Genomic DNA, 26,575 nt, shown 5'->3' with positions numbered 1-26,575 from the left:
TTCATCTTTTTTAAAAACATCAGTGGTTTTGAGCTTTGAGAAATGCAATAATCATAACAAAAATGTGAACTTCAAAGTACTAGCCCCCACTCTGGAGACAGAGGAGTGCAAGTGGAAGTTGGTCTTGCCTGCTTATAAGGTAAGTCATGAGTTGGATTGTCCCAAAATATTCTGGTCTTCTCTTTAGCTAGTAGGGTTCACTCACTCACCTGTGAAAACAACTTTGTGGCCCAGTTCAGACCAGGGAACTTTGTATTTCAGCTAGACTCTAAAAGCCTCCTGCTTTACACTATTCTCTGAACCCTGGCTTTGCTCCACGAGCAGGGACAGGGAATAAGTCTCATTCTGAGCCCCTTAGGGCACTTCAGGAGCATCCTCAATGCAAGTGTCCCTCTTCTGAGCATGTAATGTGTACATAGGTGGGTTCTTTTGCAGGCTGTGAAGGGTGGGAGTAGGTTAGTGTGCATTTGCTTCCACATTATGTACTGAAGGCTTATACTATTGTATGGAAATCTGTCAGGAAGATTATAAAGATAGAGGCCATATACAAAATTCAGGTCCAGTCCTTGCTTCATATTTCAAATGTGCTAAGTCCAATGCTGTTCAGAGCAAAAATTTTTTCTCTAGTTTCTCACTGCTCTTTGCCTCTCACTGTAGGTGTGTGTGTATGTGTCCTGGTTTGGGCTGGAATAGAGTTTATTTTCTTCTTAGAAGCAGGTACAGTGTTGTGTTTTGGATTTAGTATGAGAATAATGTGGATAACACACTGATGTTTTGGTTGTTGCTAAGTAGTGCTTACTCTAAATCAAGGACTTTTCAGGTTCCCATGCTCTGCCAGCAAGCAGGTGCTCAAGAAGCCAGGAGGGAGCATGGCCAAGGCAGCTTACCAGAACTGGCCAAAGGGATATTTCATTCCACAGAAAATAATGCTCAGTATATTAACTGGAGGATGTTGACTGGGAGCAGCTAGTTGTGGCTCAGGGACAGCCTGGGCTTCAGTCAGTGGGGGTGAGTGATTGTATTGTGCATCACTTGTTTCTGTTGGGTTTCATCCCTTTCTCTCTCACCTTTTCATTATTATTATTATTATTATTATCAGCTTTATTTCTGTTATTAAACTGTTCTTATCTCAAGCCACAAGTTTTACCTTTTTAATCTTGATTTTTCTCCCTGTCCCATGTGGTGCTGGGGGTAGTGAGCGAGTGGCTGCCTGGGGCTTAGTAGCTGACTGGAGTTAAAATATGTCAGTATGAATACACCAGACAGTCCATACAGTGTGTGAGTATATGTGTGCTTATTTATGTCACATCCACGAATAAGCCCCTCAGTGTGGGTGTAGTGAACACCTTAAATGCAGAGATGCAGCAGCATTTATTTTTCCTATCCAAGCAATGGAATCATCTTTGCTCTGTATGCTGCTTAGCGAAACACAGGAGATCTATGGGCTGTCATGTGATGGCTGCACCTATCCTCACGCCTCCTTTTAAGCAAATTGCTCTTGCAGCAGAACCAACAGGTAGAAAGTTTGTTCAAACAAAAAAAGGGCTCTTTAGAGGAGTGTCTGTGAAACAGAGGAGGTGGCAACATGGTGGGGGGGCCAAAGCTATCCCCTCATGGGCTCCTTCTCTACAGAGGACCATGCCAGGCAGCACAGCACAGCCAGGCAGTGTTTGTTGAAAGGGCAGGGTGGCTGCTGTTTGCCCCTTTGCTGTCTCTGGCTTGCCTCAGTGGCCGAGGTGAAAGAAGGAGGGGATGTGGCACAGCTGCCTCACCAAGTATCACCACTTTCAAATTCCACTTCTTATCTCAGCCCTTCTTCCTTGTTGCTAATTACCACCTACTCCAAGATGTCAAGAACATACTCCCAGGAATAAACTGCTAGATAAACAAACCCCAGACAAACATCAAAGCTTAAAACAAACTGATAAGTCCCTTTGATTGATTTTAAGGGTCGGTGGGGAGAGGTGTGTTTGGATTGGAAGGTGCAAATGTTGATCGGAGCAGCACCTGCTGCCTTGTGATCTGGCCAAACCATTTGGCTTGAAAAGGCCAGGAGATAGGGAATCAGAAATCCATTTGGAGTTACAAAAGCAGCAGGGGAGGCTTAGATGAACAAAGGGGCTCTCCAGGCAGGGCTGTGTGCTGCTTTTTGTCAGCTTGGTATCACATTCCCTGCCCCAGCGTGACAGACAAATGCCAGGCCAGATGATGTGATACGATCGGCCTTGCTGGGATGAGGTCTGTACCTGTATTATATGATGGGAACAGATGCTGATTCAATATGGGGGCAAGTGCAGAGTAAACCAAAGCTCAAAAGGCTCATCAAGAATTATTTCCAGGTACCTGTGTCAGCAGGCGGGATAGGAGCTGTTCGGAGTCAAGGACAGGCTTGGGACGTGTGTGTGTGTGTGGACTGAGCACTTGTGAATGATGCTCAGTTGGAGACTAAATTATGTATGTGACTGAAGAATTCCTACACCCCTTCCTGGGGTCTTACAGTCTCTCAGATCTGCTCTGCAGAGACTGTGCTTACCTTGGCTGACGTAGGAATAGAAATCCAGCTCATGCCTATTAAACCAGAGATTAGTAGAGAAAGCTTACAAAGGCCTAAATATGCCTAAGATCAAAGTGATACAATTTGCTGTGATAAAGCAGGATATCTTTCCCTCTCTTAAGTCCAAATGCAGAAAAAATACTTCCAGGCTCTTAACTACACATACAAGTAATGCCACTGTTTCTGATGGTCTTTCCATTTGCTCAGTTAAGCAAGTAGGATCCAAGGACTCAGACCCTATCAGCTAATTTTAAATGCTTATATCTGTGCCTGAAGGTGTCTAGGAGTGTTTCAAATGCTGCAGTGATGAGCTGAGGTGGCTCTGTTGTGCCATTTGTGCTTCAGCATTTCCTCTGAAGGTGACTCTCAGTCAAGGAGAGCAATTGTAGTGGAAAAGAACATAACATGGCTGGGAATTCTGCTTTGATTGCACTGTGCAGTGTTAAAAAGGAAAAAATGCAGTCTATAGTTATCTTACCTGCTTGCATGAGTAAAATAACTTTCTGATTTCTTATTAGAAATTGTTAGTTTCATCCTAAAGTTTTTTTGGGGGTTGTATTTTTTTTTCCTCTTTTTTTTTCCTTCCCTTCAGTGAGGAAAAAAGAAGAGGGAGGAGAGAAGGCTGCCTCCTTTTGGTTATGAATTTGCTGTAACTGATGGAAATTCTAATGTAAAACTCATGTTTACCATGCTCAGAAGCTCTGAAAACCTTTCAGTTTTTCTCTCTATTTCTTGAAGTGAAAGCAAAGGAAACCATCCCTAAGAAGTGATGGTTGGGTAAAAAAAAGACAGGTCATGCTACTGAAAAATGACAGTGGGTGAATGAAATACTCGATCAGTGTTTTCAAAAAAAACCAGAACCAATTTCTAAGAAAGCAGTTTACCCTCAGGAATAGTAGCAGAAAAACAATTTAAAGTAAACTACTGAAATTCTCAACTTGAATTTCATTATACAAATCTAGTTGTTGGATCATCACTTATCCAGTTTTAGATTGGGTGACTGTGATCAGTGAAAAACAAGCAAAAGAGGTTGAATTTCTGCAAATGAGTTTTCAAAACTGTACTCATTTCAGGACACAGTGACTGATTCAGTCCTATTATGGACATTGCCTACAGTGTTTAAATGGTGTTTCAAGATGCGCCTCTCTACACAAGACAATGATAGTTAAAATTCCCAGGCATGCTTCCATTTCCCAGTGATTTTCATTGGAACCACTTGGAGTGTGTGCAATGTCTTTAATATGACTGAAGAAATATTGTTGTACATTGAAGAGATCAAGGAGGGACATGTTTTTCTGACTCTCTGCTTAAAAAAAAAATAAAGCAACATCACCTCTCTGTACATTAGACTTTCTGTCTACTGAAATGGCACAGAAGGAAGATCTCTGAGGGCTTTCCAGTGCCAATAGGGAAGATTTATAGCTTCAACACTATTTGTTTTAATCTCGAAGGGAGGGGAGGAGGGAGGGAAAGGGTATGATGATGCATAAAGAAACATTATTTCCCAAAGGCAGATTTTATTTCTTTAACAATTTATAAAGCTCCAGAAGTGAAATATCACTATTTTGGGACTGGTGTTATATATCAATGAGTTTAGCAGCTGCCAGGCTTATGCATGAATTTTGTACAGTGCAAAGCCCGTTGATTCAACAGTGGTAACAGGGTCTTTATTGTCATTGTTGCAGTAGATCACCAAATTTTGATCCTAAAAGACAGACTGTGCATTGAGAAACGTTGAAGGCAAACTTGTATAATAAGCAAACCCAACTCTACCTCCACTAATCACCCTACTAACTGCCTCAGCTACTCCATTTGACATATTCTGCTGTTTCGTAGTAGCAGATCTGACTCCCACAGTTCTCTTCATTCTGCTGCCATTAACCATGTAGGAGTATAAATGTGACCAAATAAGAAATATATTGATAAAGATTTTTTTGAAGTCTAACAAGGGGAGGTGGATGTATACTTAGGGAAAGGTAGAAAAAAAATATTGTGACTCTTACTGTAATTTTCCTAGTTCTATAGCCCCTTCTAGAATACTTACAGAGAGTACCCAGATTTACAGGAAAGATGCAAAAAGGCTTCTTTAAGGTGGAAAATTTAGAGTACCAGCAGAGCTAGCTGTTCTAGTAAAAGATGGGTTCTTGAAGCTAAAACTCAATTACTGAGAGGTCTCAAAATGGTTAAAGTGATTGTATGCAATTCACAGGTCACTCCACAACCTCTTTCTGCCTGAATGCTACTAAATATGAAAACAGAAATCTTTCTTCCCTTGAGGGTTGAGGGAACTTGAGGTAGATAAGACTTTACTTCTCTTCTGGAAAGTAGAGATATATATGTCATTTTGGGGCTTTACATATGAAGCAGGAAATAAGTTTCCAGAGGGTCTTTGCAGCCCCCTGTTTAAAAGGGGCTCTGTGGTAATTGCCTGTGTTAACTATGTTGTCATCTCTCAGAGCACAGTTGAGGTGAGAAAGGATATAGCTCTACTGAGATACACACACTATTCCCCTGTGTGTTTTCTCTTCCTTTTAACTTAGTTTTGTTTGCGTTGGAGAAAAATCTAGTTTTCAGCTCCGCAGCTACACAGCCTTTACTGTCAGCAGAATCAGCAGTGTATTTTCCTTAGGCAAAGACAAAAGAGACAATAGAAGGGCAGTATATACAGTATGCATTGTTACAGCCTCAGTGGGGACTTCTGGTATGGGAATGATTACAGGAATACAGAGTGAGGTGGGGCCATATTATTCTCTGAGAATGTGCTGGGACTCCAGAATGCTCTTACAGACACTGATGCCTTTTTTTTTGCTTTTATTGGGTGCTAGCTCTCTTGATTTAGCTTGTTATTATAGGATGTTTGTGTATTTATTTGCTTAGAATTAATTTAGTCCAGAGTTTGCTGAAGACTCCACATGTTCACTTGAGATGCAACACGACTCAAAAGATGAGAATCAAAAGTTTGCTTGATATTAATATTACTGTTGCTCCAGGGCTTTGAAAATTGCTAGTTGTGGCAATGAAATGGGGAACAGCTTTACTTATTTCTGATGGAGCTTGCAAAGCAGCAGTCTGCTGATTTTTCAGTTCCTAAGAATGTCTGCATAGTTTGTTAATCCCTGGAAGTGGGGAGCCAGCTTTTAACAACAGCAGGAGGGACTGGACCTTTGGTGTTTGCTAGCTCTGAAACTGGGATTTAGCCAGATTATTCTTCATTTCTCACAAAAGGGGAGTCATCGTGCTTGCTGAAGCCAAATGACAGTTGTGGGAGCTGAGACTTCCATTTACTACATACAACAGCATGGCTAAGAGGAAGCCATGGCTGCCAGATGTTTTTTTACATAATCCAGAGGATGCAGATGTCTTTCTTCAGCAATGGATGTTCTGTCATATTCTTTTGAGGCTGGTACCTAAGGAACTGTCTCTAGCTTGTGACTTGAACTATGTCTGAGAGGAGTGGACCAAGGATTGCTTTCCTCTTTGCAGGTTACCTGAGGCAGGTTGGATCCTAGGGTGAAAGAATAGTAGGACTTTGTGTCTGCTTACTCCTACCCCAGAGAAAGTGGGTGGGAGAATAGCTTAAGTGGTGGCTTCCTTCCTGCAGCAACCTACACTGAACCTGAAGGAAAGGAACAGAATGGAATGGAGTGGAATGGAATGGAATGGAATAGAATAGAATAGAATAGAATAGAATAGAATAGAATAGAATAGAATAGAATATTTAAATTGGAAGGGATTTACAATGATTATCCAGTCCAGCTGCCTGACCACTTCATGGCTGACCAAAACTTGAAGTATTTTATTAGAGACATTGTCCAAATGCCTTTTAAACACTGACAGGCTTGAGGCATCAACCACCTCTCTAGGAAACCTGTTTCAGTGTTTGACCACTCTCTCTGTAAAGAAATTCTCTGTAATATCCAGTCTGAAGAGTACAGGCTGTAAGGAAGAAGAGCTTGAAAGGAGGTCAGTCTTTGCATGGCTGTTGGGCTGTAAGTGGTGTATCTCTGAAATCAGCTATGTTCATGAAGAGACACCTAAAGAACACGGCCTTTTTTGTATTATAGCCTACTCTTGTGTCCTGGGTTGGTAAGAAAGTAGACACTGGATCTCGAAAGTCCAACAAAGCATTGTCTACTTAGAGTAAAAAATAAAAGAGGGAGAGACGTTGGGACTGCTGGGTTTCCAAATAAAACTGCCCTTTGCATCAAAGAAGAGTTTGTATTCTCTGTAAAGAATCAAGAAGAGGAGTTAGAAATGAAACATTGGAATAAAATAAGTCACGCATGCTATAAAGGATACCCAGAATTCAGATCATTAAGGTGATGGCTGTCAAGCACTGTGTCCTCAAACAAAGAAGTGAAGAGAAACCTAACTGCAACCTGAAAGAAAAAAGAAAGGAATATGAATGCCATAAAAGACAATTGTTTATTCTGCTGGAACAGGGCTACATGTATGACAAAGTGAACAGATTCCTCTGAGTTCTGTAGGCTACATTTATATCAGTCACACACAAACACAAACACACAAGGAAGGTCAAGCCTTGAGCAGTGGCTGATGATTGTTCAAGCAGTTCAGTTGTTTGCACGGTCTCTGCTATAGCTCTAGCAACATCAACAAACATTTTCCACATAATCTCTGCATGTGAATTAGGTGATAGCACAGTGTAAGGATCTTTCTGAATAAGCAGAGTGGATGCAGCCAACCTGCTTCGTTGGAAAAATGAATCTTGCAATCAGGCCTTTTGACTAACAAATAACTCAGACCATAGCCAGGATCCCCTGATACTGCTGACAACTCTGCATGATCCTGCTTATAATTTCACTGGTACTTGCTGTAAAACTGTTTAGGTTCTCCTTTCTTTCCTTCGATGGATAGAAATGTTTTTTTATTTCAGTTATATTATTTAGCAAGGGCCAATATAATCCCAATGGTTACAGTAAATTGCAATATTAGACTGGGAAAATCTGGCCAAGTGCAAGCAGTTTACAGTAAAGATGTCCTGTGTCTATAGGCAGGCATAGGCCATCAAGAAACTCATGAAACAAGACATTGGAGCTATTAGGGGCACTGAGCTGGAAGGGGGATCATAAGCAAGGAGAAGTGATAGCACTGTGTATGTGTGAATGCTTGTGGCTTGATTTAAGGCAGTAGTCATAATTAGGAAGATAGTTTCAGTTAGCTGTCACACAAGAATGACAAGTGTGACTTACTGTGTAGAAAGCTAGGGAACTCCAAATCTTTGTGGACTTTGTCGGACTGCGCGTCTGTTCAACATCAAAATATCCTCAGTGTGAAAAAGAAGGGACAACAGTCACCCATCATGCAAAGCCAAAGAAAGCATGCACTGAAGGAGGAGGAAGAGGATGCTTCATGGTGAGCTGAAGGTAGAAATATATTAGGCATGAGGACAGTGAGAATACAGAGACTTTCTTTAACTGCAGGGAAGACTGGAGAGAAGGAACTGTCAGTCCTGCCATGAAGAGATAACAATACACCTGTTGAAACAAGCACTGAACTGGTCAGAAAACTCGTACTTCTGACACTAGACATCTGTTGACTTTTGAGAGACTCCAGCTGCACTCCAAAAAATGTAGAGTGTTTAGGAACTAAAGGGTGGGAAGAAGTTCAGTGATTTATAGGGATGCCTACCTTATCTTTCTAGATTCTGCACATGCTTATCAGAAGCCTGTGAACTCTTGAGACAGTTAGCACATAGTGGGCGTATGGTGAGATACCAACAAACAGGCATTTGAAGGAGTAAAGAAAAATGTAAATGATATATCAGGCTTTAAGTACTATCAAGCAAAGCAGTCTTGGAACTATGGTGGCTATGTCTACATAGACACACATCTAAGCAACTGAGATTGTTCCTTCGGACCAAGCACCACAAATTTATGCCCAAAGCAAAACCCATCCAGGGGATACTCTAGTGTCAACAGTCTACATCCCTCTCCCTTAAATGTCTGCAATAAATTACTAAAAGTTTGCTTCTTTTGAAATTTAGGGAAGATCAAATACATATCACGTTTATAAAAGTGACAAGTCTTTAGGGGGAAAAAAAGAGTCAACAAGATTGTTTCAGCTAATGTAAAGCTGTTTGGTTTTTTTACTGTGCCAACCCGTGCTGGGGGTAGGGTGGACTGGGCAGGTGTAAGCGTAAAGCAGATGTGTCTGTCTGACTGGCTTGCACATGAACAAAGCGTGGTGATGCCCTCGTTCAGGATTTGTATCTTGATTAATTTTTAGGTGCACCTGGCACTAGAAGGAGGGAAAGCTTGGACTCTGGTATGGAAGGCTGTCCACTATTCCTGGAGGGCTAGACTTTCAAATGTTTATCTCTGGCATTGCAGAAACAAAGGTCTTTGTGCATGTGGGCACAAGATGAATTTAGGCACCTTTTAGAAGTGAAGAGTAAGTTAAGTCATATGGATACACCTCATGTGGGGTTTTAAAAGGTGGGCAGTAAGTAAAGGAAGCAGGCCACAGCAATTGTCACTGGAGCTCTGATACATGGAGAAAGAGGAATGTTAGTACTGGAAAGGATGGAATGACTGAGATTTTTGAATATAGAAATCCAATTACTTCACTTTTGGGTGGAGCATGAACATCATCACAATCCATTAGAAAGCAATATGAACAAGCTGATACTAAATACATCAAAACACCTATCCTGTGTAGTTAAAACTACATTAATCATGAAGGAAAGAGTAAAACTTAAGAACATTTTGAGGGTTGACATTCAGATATGCAGTATATCCTATTGTGAGTATAAAGCAGCTGGAACCCTGGAACTAGAGACAGAATCCCTGAGTATGCTACAGTACCTTTCCATCCCTCATGAGACACTTCAGGCAGCTGAAACAAATGTGCCAGGAGCATTGAAATGACTCATACTCCAGCATTAATCACTTCATAATAAAAGACCACAGGATGTTACTTACCATTTGGTGAGTAGTAACTTTGGTGTGCAACACATGATCCTGAATGCAGGGGGCCAAGCAATCATACTGTTGGATTTAGGGTAGGCATGAAAGCTTAAATGAAAATGAAGGTCTTCCAGAAATGAGCCAGGAAGCATGCTCAATAATCAAACATGAAAGGCATACACAGAACAGTATGCATAGTGCAAAGTGCTGGTAGCAGCAGGAGACTACTGTCTGATGACATCCAAGGCAAACACTGTGAAGTGCTCTGTTGCTACTGAAAGCAGGAATTGCATTGTAAGAATAAATTATAATTCAATTTCTAAAAGCTGGATTATCTTTTTAGATGAAATCTCTGTCTTAAAGGGCTATTTTTTTCACTAGTTATAATGCAGTGCTTTAAACAGCCAGGAGCCAATGACTGCTGGAAAGAGCATAAGACAGATGACTACCAACTTTCGGCACAGGGAGAGCTGGGCAGAAATGTTGACTCACAGGTGTGTCACTAAATCACTCTGCCAACTTGAATTGTTCCTCGGGTGATGCAGTCTGAGCACCACACCTGTCTAAGGGCTGTGCCTGCACAAATGAAGAAATATGAATCCAATTAGTTCATAAAGAGAAAAGGATAGAGAAGGGAGAGAAATGAGTTTTTTCTCAGTATACATACACTTGAAAGAAGGAAGCCCCAGTAAGTCAGAAGAGTTGGTTAAGGTAAAGCGCAGTACTGTCACAGGAGTAACTCTTCAAAAACTGAACATGAATACATTCAGACTGGAAAATTAGAATGAGTTTCTTATCAAAGAGGAGTAGTGGGCTGAAAAAAGAGGTCTAGTGTAGCCCAGTAAGAAGCTCAATCAGCTCAGGAAGGGACATTGTGTAAGTTTGCAGGAGATATATTCACAGTTCCAGGATTTCCCTTTTCATTCTACCTTCCTATATTTTCAAAAAGGGAATATTAAGGTTTGCATTCTAATATACTAAGTGCAGCTGCCTACACTGGTAGGTATTCCACCAAGGCTGGTCTGTAACTGGGATATTTATATGTACAAATGACCATTTGCACAGCTATCTTCTGGTTTGTGCAGCTGCGTGGCTTGCATGTACAGAAGTGATTGTGCACTCAAATAGACTTGCACAGTGCTGTGTGCATGGAATTTATGCAGGTTGTGAGCTACTTAAAAATATCACGGCGTGAACAGATTTAAAAAACTATATTTGCCATAGCTGTTTGTTTCATTTCTGAATCCAGCATCTCTAAGCATTAGCATAAGAGATATGGGCATTAATGAACCTATCTGTAACATATGGTCACCAAGGGAATAAATCTTTTAGTGTCCGGAGTTTTTTTCCAAATTTTTCTTCTAAGAGATTGTGGGGAAGTTCTCTTCTAAGACTGATTGGTTGACTTTCTAAAAGAAAACATTTTCTAAGATATCATTATTTTTTTAATGAAACAGAAGAATAAAATCTTGGTGCTATCCTTTGGGGAAATGCAGACTTAACGTGTTACTTCAGCTGACCCCAAAGTCCTTGGGAGTGAAGATCTCTGAAATCTCATGGGCTCCAGTGTAGCAAAAGACTTTAGCATATCCTTAACATTAAACATGTGGGCTGTTCCTTTGAAGTCAGTAAGTGTACTCACATGCTTTCGTCTGCTGCTGGATTGGACTCTGACCACCTGTTTTTTATCTCAGCAGGACAGGGCATCCAGTAATTCCTGATATCTCCTTACTCATGCTAGTGGTTCCTGAGCAGTCAATAGGACCACTGTGCATGTAAGCAGACAATGTTAAGCCCACCAGTAGCACTGGAAATTTTGCACTGTTTGGCATTCTGCTGGGCTTTTTGTTTGTTTTTTGTTTTAATTTTGACTGATAATTTTGTTTGAGCTGCACTGCTCCAGGGATTCCTGCACTCTTCCCCTTTAAAAACCAAACTAGTTAATAAACATTCATAATTGCAGGCAGTCCAGTACACGAATTAGTTTATACTTTGTAAATTCATTTATTCACTTGTTTGAGTAAAGCTTCCATTACTTTGTTTCTCTTATACCTACAGGAGGGATAGAAATCAACTCTCTGAGCCCCTCTAGGCTCTACTACTTTTTTTTTTAGAGGGCCAAAATACTCAATTTGTATTTTCTTCCTCAGTCTGCAAGAAAAATAAGGTAATGGAAAATTAACTCCAGTGACAAATCAGGTGCATATAAGTGCAATCTAATGAAGAAGATTTATTTTGAGTGTCCAGAGATATGACTGCTAATTTCCTCTTCTGGGGCCCAGACTCTGAAAGTACTTCTCATCTGGGGAATGGCTGTGTGCCACTGGCTGGTATCACTGGCTGGTTGTGCCCATTTGCTGCTTATGACCTGCCAGCTCCAACGTTTTCCTGTATTGACAGAAAGAGTCAGTCCCTGACCTACTTTTGGAGACTAAGGTCTGGTTCTCATCTCAGGCTGATTTTGAGACCCATATTGTTTTATTGCATTTGTTGGTGTAACTGCTATGTGTAAAGCAGAGAAAAGATAAGACAAGAAAACTACTGGAGACAACAAACGGGATTTTACCAAGAGTGTTTTTGGGTTTGGAGACAGTTCCTGGCTCTCTGTTGTGCCGCTACTATCAAGTTGCACACTGTTTTCTGCTGACTATTCTGGATACTCACATTGCCCTATAATGCCATTGACAGATGCAACAATACATCCTGACATTGGCAGAGCGAGGTCTAATTTTACTACCTAGAAAACATCAGTGAGAAGGAGTGAATTTTCACAGAACAGATTCAGGATATTTCCATTTCTTCTATGTTTATGAGAGGAAATGACCATTTTGCCCTGAATCAAATTTGCAGATGCTCCCTGGAACATTGTTCTTGATAAATTTGTAATGACAGCATCTCATTTTCCAAACCTACATTTTCTTGGAAGAAGTAATGCCATACTGGGCTATGGAAAGTAATCTGCCTGGGTGGGAAAAGTAAAAATTATACAAAGGAAAAAAAGAGAATAAGCATGTTTACAGTGGGAATCCACTTATGAAAAAGGAGCATGACCTGTGGGTTTTCTTATTTCAAAGTTCTACTCTATGAAATTCTGTTTTTTCTTGTGGCTCAAATGTCAGTCATCAGACATCATCTTCTCATCAACCAATCATAATATAAAGATTAGACCTTAGTCTATTTTTAGAGTTACTGGGTTAAGAAGAAACAACCATAATGGAAAAACAGTGGTGAAAAAAAATCAGACCTTTGGAGCTCATCTGACTCTTCTTTCATTTTACAGTTTAAAACCTTTGTTAGGGAAATGTATCTCAGGAGAAGTTCAGAACTCAGTAGGTCCAGGATTTTATGAATTAACTCTAAGCATAAATTTTTAGTTTCAGAAACTAAATGCCAACACATTGCACTGATTTAAACAACACACTCACCCATAATCCACTGGGCTGACAGTGTAAGGAGAATCAGAATCATATCTCAAAACTAGCTCTAAACTAGCAACCATTTCATCTCTTCATGACTCTGTCAATTGCCATCCTCCTGATGTACATCACCAATACATAAAATACTCCCATCTCATAGCAGTCAGCATAATTGAGAAAGCAGAAGCACAGGGAAGATATTGGCTCAAGAAAATGGAGACAGACAAGTATGAACTTTCCATCATTCTGGATGCTGGTTATAAATGTTTTTCCTCTTCTGAACTTTGACTTATTATGGCTGGAAAATCATTATAGCAAGTAGTTGTAGATGCCATTCAGTGGATATTACATGACTGCTGGGCTCTTCTTCTAGATCCTTCATTAGAGTTTCAGCCAGTCTGTGTAATCATTTCTAATCAGTCTCATACCTTTTGTCTGCAAAAGATGGACTCCAGTGTCCATCCACTACACTTCCTACAGTGTAATGGTGATGTGTCAAATCAAAATATAGTGTCAGATTCCTTCCAATTTTCCTGAAACTTTATAGAAAGTATGTTTACTCTCAAAGTAGTTTACTATTTCTGAAAAGTGTTGGAGTGAAAGACCTCCTGGTTCAGGCTGTCAACCACATAAGAGAAAGGGCACAACTAGCAGTGACACAGCTACATCTGGCCCTGTCTAGAGCAAACTTCTAGGGATGAGAAGAAATTCAGTTTAATTTCTGTGTCTGTTTAATTTCCACATTCTTTGTTAGAATAGACAAGAATGATGCTAGTTTTGGACTTTCCAGCCTCATTTTAAGCCTGAGCTGTGAAGTCTCATGACCCTAACCTTGTTGAATGAGCCTGACAATGAATGATAGAGAAAGGCTTAGGGTAGAATTGCAGTATATTTAGGTCAAAAAGAGACTGCAGTCTTGTTATAAGAAAAAATATAGTACTTTTTATTTTGCACATGAACATCCTTCGTTTGATGAGGCCCATCCATACAGTTGTAGATGGTTTGGCAGGGCTGGAAGAGGTGTATAAAACCTGGACATTTGCACTGACACTTCTTTTTCTTAGTTTCTCTAAAACATTCCTCTTCCAATCACTATAATTCTTCTACATACCACTTCTCTTCATGGCTGGTCATCTGATTAGTTACAAATATTGGAAAAAAAAAGGTCTCCAAAGGATAACATCTTTTTTGTTGTAATTTATTTTAATCTCCCTGAGTCACATGGGCAAGGCAGAAAGCAAAGGCAGTGATAAGAGGGAAAGAAATGGTTCTCTGACTGGAGATGCCCTTCTAGCCACATAGTTTCAGCGGAGAGAGAAGACAGCAGAAACTGACAAAGGATTGCAGAACCAATAACAGGCAGCTGGTTTGTCAGCATAAGAAGCTGTACAATGGAAGGAAGTTATATCCTTGTTTGATATCAGATTGAGATCTGTGAAAAAGGGTGTCATGCTGCATGTATCCAGTTTTCCTCTAGGAATTGGCAGCCTTCACCAAGAGCGAGAATTACATGACCTGAAGGACACAAAATACTGTGCGATGGCTCCATTTATTCTTTTTTAGTCTGTTTTCACTGATTGGCCAAATTAGGTCTTTTGTGCGATGGAGAGTAAGAGACTAATAAAGAGGTTGCTTTTCTTGCAAAACATGACAAATCAGAAGGAACATCTGGAAGATCTTAGAGCTAACAGAGACCATGCAGATTTTCCATGCAAAGAGAGGTAGTGGCAAAGTGGAAGCTATGGGAGAAGCTTATACACAAGGACAACAGCTTGGACAACTAAGAAAGTGGCAGCTAACATATTAGTTCATTTGCTTTGTGACTGGGACATCATGTGAACTTCAGCCCAAGTTTAATGATATTTCACATGAGACCAAAGCTGACACTTTTTCATTATTCTTGAAAATGAACCTTTTCCCCAGTGCTCTCTTATGCTGGTAGATATTGTTAAAGCTAAAAGCACCAAACTGACATCAGGGTACTGATATGGAAATAGCTGGAGATGGAATAAAAAAAATTTTTTTTTTGGAATTCACATGATTTGGTTTTGTAATATTTCAGTTATTTCAGTTACAAAAGTTCATCAGGAGAAAGGGATTACTTCCTGGGTGACCTAAGGACAAAAAAAAATGACATCTTAGAAGTGTTAGTTGATAATCATAAAAAACTTTTAATCAAAGAAATATTTAACTTTAGCATTTAAAATATTTTCTAATAACAATAGATCTTAATGTCTAAATTTTTTAACTAAATTTTTTATAAAAAAAATCACCCTAAAATTCCTTTTTTTTTTTTTTTAAAACAGCTTCACTGTCAAGATATTTTTATTTTCCTTGTCACAATTCTTTCCATGGTTGAATTGTAGTGATTCTTTACTCTTTACCATTATGTTTTTCTAAATCATCAATGCTTTTATATCACAAGTCTCCCCTAGAACTGACAGTAGAGGTTAGTGAAATATTCTTCTCCTGCAGGATAATTCTTGTTTTTGTAAGCTGTCATATCTTATAGGAAATCTATTCTTACATTTCTAGAATTTCTGATTACTTTCTCTGTTTTATAAATAGACCAAAATGCTTATGCCAAGTCTGCACAATACATTTCAAAAGGGTCATTCAATATCTGTTAGAATAAATGGAAATTAAATTGTATTTAAACTCCTAAAAGGAAAAGATGTCAAATGAGCAGGATATTTTTATTTGGGGAGCAGAAACTATGAAGATTGCAAAAATCAGTGCAGTGAGAGCCAAAATGTATCCAGAAACAGTATCCTGAAGAATCTGAAATAATCTGTTTGGAAAATTACATACAATCTTGTGTTAGGATTTAGTTGGACAAAGTTGCCTGGTTGCTTCCTGGGTATTATTGACTACAAGTCTCCAGTGTCTCACAGTGACATGATTGCCACTTCTCTGTTTAGTTAATTGAAGATTTGAGTAACTCATGGTAAAGAGAGGCCAACAGAAAGAGCAATTGTATTTTGGTTGTTTTGCGGTGTGAGCTTGAAGGGCCATACCCTTAGAATGAGTTAGCACCTTGTCCCCAGAGTAAAGGAGGATAAAAATAGAGATCTAAACAGTATTGTTCCAGTGGAGTAAAATTAGAAGCCGTTTTTAACAGCCCTTGCTCTGCTGTGCTATTGTTAGAACTTGTTCACTCGCTCAAGTGTGCTGCATGACGCTACAGTATGTGCTCCCTCCTCAGAGTAAGAGCTCTATTCTGATCACTTTCTGGAGCCAAGAATGTGCCATATAAAATGAAACAGCTATTAAAATGTGCATGAAAAAACAATTTGCTTTGTGCCTAGTTATACCTTCAAGGGTGATCGTTATCGATGTATTTAATCTGAGGCTCTGTGTCTAATCAAGCACTAGAACACAAAATGGTAGTAAGCATAATAAAACCATGGCAGTAGGAAAGCCAGTGGAGACAATTCAGTGATTTGCTGAAAAGTGTGTCGGGATTCAAAGAGGGGAGGAGAGAGAGAGAGAGAAGGAGGAGGAGGAGGAAAAAAAAAAAAGTGAAACAGAGGGTTATCCTGTCATTCATTCAGTTTGAGTGTGGCTTTTGCAGAATTTATGTTAGCTGATTGGGTTATTATCCCAAACTTTTTCCAAGAAGGAAGGATTTTGGTACAAAATTTGTATGAACTGTTACATGGGCACTGTATTGATAGAAAACAGGATCCTGAAACAAGAGCGCAACAAAGACCCTAGCTCCTGCAAATTGTTGGTGGAACAGATTCCTTTTTCCACCTATTTTAATTGAATCATCATTTTTATATCTTCATAAACTAGTCATGGTAGAATGACCCCAAAAGCAGAAATTTCATCTTCTGGTCTTCAGTTCAACTGTTTCTAGCATATTTATGTCTTTAGTAGACATTAATTTTTTGTGAATAGTAGTATTGCATATACTTTGTTTCCCTCTTCCTTGCAAAATGGTGTACCGTGCCATGTGTTAGTAAGCTACAAAGTGTAAGGGAAAGAGTTAGAAAGGTAAAAGAGAACATGCACTCTTGGAAACACAGACAAAAATTCTAGGTATGGAAAAAATGCACAACCTTGCAAGAATTTATTCTCGTTTCAGCGTGAGTGGGATTTTCATGTCAGTAATTCTATATTGCTGCATGTACTGAGAGAAACTTGTGGATTTAAATAGGCCTCTAGAATTTTGAGAAAAGAAAGAACAAATATTTGGTGGTCTCCTAGAGAGATAGTGACATCTGAAAGTAGAAGGAAAACATTCAAACAACACCAACCCTTCCTTTCTCTGATCCTTTTCCTTTCTGTGAACGCTCCAAGTGATAGTCTGTGGCAGTACGAGGAGCTACCAGCAACACAAGCTACCTGCAAATTCATAGGCAGAGACTGAAAACTGCAGACTTCTAAGATGTATTCGGATCTACTAACACACCTAAATGGACTTAGATGCCCATTCTAGAACCTGGCTTCAAGACTGTAATCAGTCTTGCTGAAAGCTAATTACTGAGTCCCTATGCAAAAGTGGGTTAGACGGGGCACTGACAAAATTATGTTCCTCTGCAACATAGCCAAAAAGTAATCTTGACTTCAAGGATTGTGCAAGATCAAGGATCTGGAAGCCCTGGTACTTGGCCTAAATCACTATGCCTTATGACATCCAGGTGCAGGAGTCTGCTGAAGGGTGCACTGTGTCATGGTGTTACCTCAGAACTCAAGCCAGGCCTTGATCCTCTGGACTGTTGAAAAGTTGGTAGAGAAGATGCAGGTAGACAGTCATTCCCACATAGTGCATTGCTTCTCACAGCGCTCATTGAAGAACCAGGATCTAATCATATGTGTTTCTTACGTGAATAATATATCTCCTTCTGTCCTGTGAGATCCTTTATTTCACTTTGAACTTTCATTATATCAGATTTTTTCACAAGTGATAATTAAAACAGTAAGTACCTTTGTCTGGATTTAACTTGAGTGGAATTCTTTTCAGAGTGATACAAATTACATTCCCGTTTTCTAAAAATAGCACTGGTGGAGGGAGACCTGATGTAGTCTCTGTCTAGTATTATAAGACCTATACAACAAGCTTTGATTTCCTCTACATAGAAGAATAACCTGGCAAAATTCAAAGGAACTACAGTTATTGACTGGAGGAATTTCTAAGGCATTTGCCTCTCACTTACTGAAATGTGTTAGTCCTTGGACATGGTTCCTTCTTTGAATGTGGTAATACTTAGAGCCTTGTGTTGCCTTTGATCACATATTTTAATCATAGAAATTAGAGATGGAGCAGACATATTCATTCATCTAGTCAATTTCCTGCCGCTGCAGGATTGGTCTGCAGTTTATTTTTGAGGACTTTCTAGTGCTCACATTCCTCCCTGAAATCAATGGGAAGTTCCTCACCCAGATCAAGGATAGTGAATGTCTCATAACTTGTGAAACTCACACTGAATTGTATTTTGTACGATGTTGGGTGGTACAAGATGTGGAAATAATAGAGTATTTTTCTCATACAGTTCAAAGCAAAGCATCTGCTGGAGAACTAGGCATGGTTCATTTGTTCAGGTATTAGCTGAGTAGAAAGGAAAGTATCACTATTATTTTTCTGTGCATTCAGCTTTCTAAACACAAGTGTCTTCCTGTGTGTATTATCTATCTTCTCTGTACAATGTTTTCAGTCAGCTTTTCATTCTTCCTCAATGTTTTTCTCTACACAGAGCTAGTCAAGTTTTTCCTCACAGTTTTTAAAAAGGCAAGACTAGTGTTCGGGTAAGTGAAAAAAGTATAAATTTTTAACCAGACAGGTTAGTTGTGGTGCATTCCTGACATCTTGGCATTTAAGAAAGGATGGTCATAAAGTTTCACATCTTTTATTGTGAATTTTTAAGTTTTAGTCTGTGAAGAAATTACTAATAATTTGCCTATCATACATATAATGGAAATTAAGATGGAAGTTTTGCCTTTGGGTTTGTGGTAAAACAATATTGTCTAAGGCAACGATCATGCAGTAGGGACTGTTTACACTTTTTTTATTACCGAATTTGTTGTAATCCCTGAATCTTTCCTCCACCCCACATTCTCCGCATTAATTGTTGTTTCACCTCAGAAGGTTCTGATGATTTGCAATCTTCCCCTGGCTACCATGATACAGTCTATCTGGCATTTCCTTTCTAGTACAGTACTCTTCAAAGTAATTAAAATATAAGCCACAACACGAAAAAGCCTGAATTCAGCTGTCAGGCACGTCTGCATATCATGGCACTGGTCCGACAGTAAGCTTCTTAAACGACGCCCTGCCACACAGTTCCACAAAATGGAAGATTGCCAAGGAGTTTTTAATTCATATAATTTAAACTTGGTGGCATGAATGACTAACTGCGAAACGCGGAAAACTGCAGAAAGAAGTCCAAACACTTGTTGAACTACAGAGTCAAATGTGAGTTTTCAGCTTCCACTGTGGTTTGTCGTTAGCGTTCATCATCGTGTAACAAAACGTAGCATTGCTAGTACCTGCTGCTTATTTAATACAGGTAAAAATTCAGCCCTTGCCCTGATCCATACCAGTGGGAACACTGCATTTTCTCTAGCAGCCGAAGGAAAAAAACATAGTACATAGTAGCAAACATGGAACTGCCCTTGCCCTAAATATATTTTAAGTGGGCATCTAATGAGCAGGACCAAAGGAATTCTATGGAGGAGGAAGTCTTAAAATAGTATGGTTGTGAGCTGAGCTGTGCGAGGTATTTGGCTGGCTCTCAACCCTCAGAAGGCAAAGTGTCACACAACAGCCTAGTGTTGCTGGGCTCAGGTCATTGTTAGTCCCCGCAGGAAGGGGATTAACTAGACAATTGCCTTTCTGCAGAGCAGAAACAAACTTCCCCATTAATTGCTACCAGCCTCTTCCTGTTCCAGTAGGTTACTCTGGCTTCTTTCACGGCAAAGCCTTTGCTATCAGAGCAGACAGTATCTATGGGCACAGGAGGTGCTTCCCAATTAACTCTTTCTGCGTTTGCTCATCTGAATTGCAACTTGATGTGACAACACTTACCTTTTAAAGATAACAAAAGTATCTTAAGATTTAACAAGGAAAAGAAATCATTACTATTTTCCACAGCACATAACTGCTCAGTTTCCATGTAAGGAAAAGTCTATGTTTTATTATGTCTTTTTCAAAAGAAAATCAATAATTTGTATGGTATTTGATTTATATTTTTCCACCTTAGCCTGAGTTGCAATTGCATGAATTGCCATCCTGGAGTATACCAACAAACTAATTGAAGTGTTCCACTAATTGTGTTCCACCCTCCAGCTATAGTCCAGGCTAGATGCCTCTCAGGACAGTTAGGCTGCATGCCTGCAGAAATGCATATTTTCTACCTCTCAACTCATTGACTACTTACAAACAGGAGTCTGTGTTTTACATATGTGCCAAGGCACAAGAATCTTGTAGTTTGAGTTAATACTGCATTACTGCTTCTGAAGAGCTGGCATCTTGTTCCTGTGTTCAAAAAAAAAAAAAAAAGAGCTGCACTTTTATCTCCATCTGAGGTTTGAAGAGGGGGTCTGATCTTGTTTCATTTTTTGGTTTTATTCTGTATTCGCTTTAGTATGACTGCATATGTCTGAAACCAATTATATAATTGACTTCTTTTCTCTTGCTATCACTTCTAGAAAAAACTTCTAGTTACTGATAATGGTACGTAGACTATTTAAATATTTACATTTTCTGTCTACTCTCCTGCCTCCTTCATATACATTTGTAGATTTTTTTTGCAAATGTTAAGACTTCTTCTTGTGTAGATGTGTAAAAATATCAGATTTCCCTACCATCCCACTATTAAAATTTTCCCCTTTGTGGATCTGGAGATTTCCTGCATTTTCTGGGTTCTTGCTGTCACTCAGAGCAGGTTTTTTCTGACAATGTCACTCTCCTCTCCCTGCTTGCTACACTTCTTGAATCTCTCCTGTCCTACCTTCACAGATTCTAGTAGCCTTTTTCATCCTTCAGTCTTTTTCACTAGTGCTTGTGGGCTTTACTAATGTTTATGCTCCTTCCTCAATCTACATCAGACCTCACTCTTTACTTTCTTACTGCTCCATACGTCTTCTGTGCTTGTTCACAGCCTGGGGGAATGTGTTTTCTTATTTGTAGGGGTTTAAATGTTGTGATCACAATTACACATTTGGGGAAATTCTTCTTGGTTTGTGTGTCAAACACCTTTCCTCCTTTCTCTAAGAAACACGCGACCCACCTAGGCTCTCAATTGCAGTTCTCTTCCTACTGGGAAGGGCAACAAAAAGCAGTCAAAAATAAAAACTTGTAGAAAGTTTCTCACTAGAACTCACTGTGCACTACACTCAGGTACTGTAAAGTATGAACTTTTCACCTAAGATGCTATTATTAGGTTCAGTAAAGAACACAAAACCTTAATTGTTTCCCAAAAGTGCTTGCATGTGTTGCCTGAAATGTGTACACTGAACCTGACACTTCAGAGGAGGAAAAATATCCCATTTTGGGCACATGATCAACTATACAGTGTTGAAAACATTAGGATATATTTCTTATTACATTATTATTGATTATTATTTTGCAGTTCTCACTTTTAGCACTGTATATCTAATTTTTAAACCAGTTAGCTTGAAAGTACATGTTAATCACTGTTTAAGAAATGGAATTAATGACTGAAATCTAAATGTCTGGATTTCTGATAAAGCTTTGACTCTGCTGTGATTTTTTTTTTGGTCTAAATTGGAAGCCTGTAGAAATTGCTATTGTTTTTCTTTCCCTACAGAAGCATCCAACGTTTTTAGCTCTTTGATTACTTGTGATCACATGATCTTTTGACAGCTCTATTTTCAAAGCACAAAATTGATTTTCTACATGCATGCTACCATGAAGCATGAGATCCTATGCAAGCGGGGTCTAAACCAGTGACTTAAGAGATAATTAATGAGTTCAGTTCATGTGTCGTGATACCTTTGTCAGTTTTGTGAACATTAGTAGTAGATGACAGGCCCATGAACAATTAGGAAACTGGTTTTATTAGCATTATAACTGCTTTACAGACTTATATACAAAATAATTTGGGAGCCCCAATATTTTTTTCCAGTGATATTATTTCTTGAAAGATGGAAGTGTTTCCACTTCTGTCAGCAATGATATGGCTCTTAATTAAAGTAGATCTTTGGCTCCTGCGATTTCTCCCCAAGCAACGAATTCATTGATTCTATGATTTTAAATATTATATTTACAAAGAACATGAATACAGCATTGCAGTTTCTCATAGGATCTTCAGTGCCAGACTAAGCTACAAATCTTTTCATTCTTTGGTCAAAGTTCAAGGACATAGTGGTTATGTAGTTGTGTCAAGGGGCTGCCACTGGCCCCAGGCAGAGACTTTATTTCTTGCCTGTCCTGAGGAACTATCAGCCTCATTCCTATCACCATGGGCAAAACTCTGTGATATCCTTTTGTTTATTGAACAGGATATCCTAGTGATGAAGTCTACACAGATATACGTGCATGTATACATACATGAATAGATAAATAAAGGTATGTGTGTGTGTGTATATATATAGGTATATTACTTTTGTTGCTGAAGCAGTAGAAACATGAAATAGCATGTACTCCTGAAGTGTTTCTTACAAAATATCTTTGGATGAGCAATTGGGAAGAGAAAAACACCTTGTACAGCTGAAGAAGAGCAGAAAAAAAAGGACTTGGCAAAAGTGAATGCAGTAGGCCCTTTCCCCCCCGAGTACTAGCTGTCATCAGTGGGACTGTGGAAGAGAGAAAGGCTGTGTTTACTGGGTAATTTTTAGGATAGAACTAGTCTTCAGACATGCGTGCAACTGCAGAGAAGCCACCATCTGCTACTCACTTTGTCCTTCCCATTCCATATGCTATAGAGTATGAGAGGGACTTTTTTTTTTTGGTTGTTTTTTTTTTTTTTTCCCTTGGATCTCAATAAATCCCTGTGGTCAGGTCTCTGTAACCTTTAACTTGACCATGGCCACCAAATGAATGCTTTCCACTGAAGGGAAGTCTGGAGCAGAAACCAATTGCCTGGACCTTTCTTCTGAAGAAGAGTTCTCACAAGAGAAAACCAGTCTGCCTGCCAGCAAGGAAAAGACTGTAGGAGTTATAAGTGAACTTTTGTTAAAGCATTTGATTCACTAGGTCATGAGGCTTTTCTGTAAGGATTGATTCATATTAGCTTGTATAAGAAAATTGTCACGTGGATAAAAAACCAATAGAAAGTAAAATGTGGCAAAGTTTCTAATTCTAGTACAGAACAATTTAAAGCCTGGTTTTCATTTGCAGCTTTATTAACATATCAGTAGAGAGACCAAAGAGAAACCCATTAAAATGAATGCATTAGAGAATGTCACTGAGGACAAAGGTAGAAAAAAAACTCCATAAACAAGCATGTTAAAAAGCTTCCTTGAAAGGGAATTGACTATTGGGCTGCTTAAATCGACTGCTAAAATGAAGTCAGGAAGGGTTTTGCTTTTTATTATTGTTAGGGATCAGTCTAAGGAAAGGTGTGGGGGTAAGGTCCTGGTTTTCCTTTTGCTTTCCTTTGCACTGTGGCTATGGTCCGATGGCTTATAACAGATTTCTTTACGAAATTCAATGCTCTTGCAGGGGCTCTGGGCAGCACAAAAACATTCTAGAAATTGTTCTTCATCTTTACAACTGGTTTTAAATTGTTAGAGGGCAACGGAGTTATTTTATGACCTACAGAGTAAGGGGAATGGGATGTAGCATCAGCACTCTGTGGAGTTTTCTAAAGGAAACACCTCAGACTATAGGGGCAGAATTCAGTGTCCCTTGTGACCCTAATGCATCTTACATTCCTGTTGCCAACCAAGGGTTATCAGAGAGAAGGTCTATTTGCACTGGGTTAAAATGAAAGTGAGACATCTTTACTGAAGGGAGTTGTTCCAGCACTAATTTATATAACAAATCGATTCTTTGTTTTGTCAAACTTTGAAGATGTCACAATCTCCTGATGATCTAAGACATGAGTCTCAAAACGAAATAATAGACTTTTGTTCTAGTCAAGTCTTACCCAGAACAGTGCATGAGCAGCAGGCAGACATGATGTGTCTTGTTGCAGATCTGAGAGAGTTCAGAAAACCCCAGAACTGAAATGTGCCACATGTTACCTCTGATGTTGCAGGGCTGAATGGGAGAGGAAGAGGCAAGGAGCCAGCAGAAAGAGTGTGTAGGTACCAGCCACTCACTACACAGCTCTGTTGTTGTCTCAAAATGTGGAAGGGAGAAATTACCATCTGAATCTGCCTTTTGCCCCAGACGTATAGGGCACCAGGAAATCACTAACGTGAAAGAAGATGCTATCAGCTTCTACTTATATCTCTTATTTGGCCCAGAAGGCTGCTAAGAAAAGTACTTTCCTGGACTCTCTGAGATGCAGTGGATGGCATGAGACTCAGTAGATACCTGATACCACTGATAGTCACTTGTACAACTGTAGTGTACAAGTGTACCTCTGAGTATCTCGTGCTTTTTGATGCTTTGATTTCTGAGAGTTTATAGCACCAGTAATCATTGGGATCAAAAATTCCACTTATGAAAGCCTTCAGTTAAATTGAACGCTGTTGCAGTTTGTTATATCTCTGTAAATAGTACAGAAAATAGTACAAACATTTAACAGAGTGAAAATTTTCTCTGTTTTTTTTTGTAACAAAACTCAGTTTAAACTAACCTACTCTAGATTATTTCTCTAGAAATTTCTCTGTTTAGGTTGCATATATTACTACCTAATAACCTGATGCCTAGGCACTGGATGTTGGAACAAGATGACTACTTTTGCTATGGTCCTGACTGTTACAGAGCCTATAGTGGGCACAGTATCAACCCAGTTTCTGCTGAGGTACTGAATTTAAGTACTTGACATCAGAATTTTACCTTTAAGTACACTTCAGCATTACCTTCAAGGCTAACTATAGTTGGTTGCTCAGGATAGGTCCTTTACATATGTCTGTGAAAGGAGAAAAGCTCTGAGATCACGAAAGACACAATTTAAAATACCTAGAAGAATTTAAAATTATAGTGCACAAAGCATATTAGATGTATGTTAGCATTTTGACACGACTGATCTTGTCCAGAAACAATAAAAGGATTTGATAGAATAGTTTGAAATCATTATTCCTGTGTGCTGAAAAGGTCCTGCCTTTGCTAAAATGCAGTTTTTTTAAATCTTATTTTTTCCCTGATAATAGTAAAAATCTACCTAGATTTTTCTCCCAGCAGAGTTTCCTAAAATTCACCCTTCATTATTTTACCCTCAGAAGTCCTAGCAGATCTTTTAAAGCCTATGTGAAGGGCCAGATTATGACTCATAATGACTGAATTAAAATTTGTTATTTCCAAATTCTAGCCTGAATCTACCTCCTGTATGTGTGCATAGAAGGGGCTATTAAGTACAAATTAGGAGTTTCCTAAGTGAATGGGGCTTTACAGTAAATATGCCAATTTGGTTTATTGAAATTCTTCAGCTTGGAACACTTACAATTCCAGTTGTAGTAAAGAATACTAACAATAAATAGCAAGACACAGCAACATGCAAATTACTATTCAATACTTCAAAGGTAGTAAGCTTTGAGGCACTGTGCCAAAAGATCAAGGAAGAGTGGGTTTTCTGACTGTGAATTATTGCACTGTAATTCTTGCTCTGATATAGAACGCAGAACTTGCAAGATCATTAGGTGAATGAGCTTTAAATATTGCCAAATCAAATACTAAGTTGATAATGTAGTATGATAGGTTGGGGTTCCTCCTCCCTTTGAATTTATAGCAAAACCAGAGGACAAATTATCTCTACCAACAGTATACCATGAACCTTTTGTGTCTAAACTTGTATATTTTAACAGGAGATGATTTTAGGTGAAACCCTCTGGTTGCAAACATTCCTGGAGGACAGAAACTTTGGAAATTGAATATGAATTCAATAATTTAACATTGTTAACACAGAAATCCTATAGTCTTTCAGCATTATATATAAAGAAAGAGTGTAGACAGTAGACAGCTGTCACAGAAACATTTAAATTTAGTTAAACATAATGGTATCTGAGCTATCTTTAAATGTTCCTTTTGGGTTTTGGCTCAAAAATTTTGAAGCCTTCTTGATGCCTGAGCTTTGTGACTTTTATGAATGGAAACATAAGCAAGTCATACCAAACCCATGACTGCAGTCACATCTTTTTACACCGATGAAGCAGATTCAAGCTATTGTCCTGCATGCTTTTAGCTGAAAAGGAGAAAGTCAGTAAAGATGTTCCGCCTAAAAGGCCTAGATCCTTAAAGGTGTTTACAAACCAAATTTCTTGACTGGAATATAATTTCTTATAAAATTAGGCACTGGTGTTTTGGAGCTTATGGTGTTCATCATCAAAGTGCTAAAAAGTGCTGAAGCAGTAGCAAAATAAAGCTTTGCCTGAGCATTTTGCTCCTCTTTAACAGATCTGAAACTTTTTAACTGCAACCTGTGGATATCATTTTTGAGGTATGTTAAAGAAGAACTTTGAAAGCATGGTTCTTAGAGAAGCTGGTATCTAAAAAAGTAATTTTTGACTGAAAAGATCCTTGTCCTCTAGCTGATCATACTGATAAGATTTTGTCTACATTTTTTTATACTAACTTTTTTTCATGGGGTCATTCTGCAAGGGAC

This window comes from Myiozetetes cayanensis, unplaced genomic scaffold (genome assembly GCF_022539395.1).
Source record: "Myiozetetes cayanensis isolate MyiCay16 unplaced genomic scaffold, myiCay2020 scf1, whole genome shotgun sequence".
Lineage (NCBI taxonomy): Eukaryota > Metazoa > Chordata > Aves > Passeriformes > Tyrannidae > Myiozetetes > Myiozetetes cayanensis.
This window is presented reverse-complemented; position numbering follows the sequence as displayed.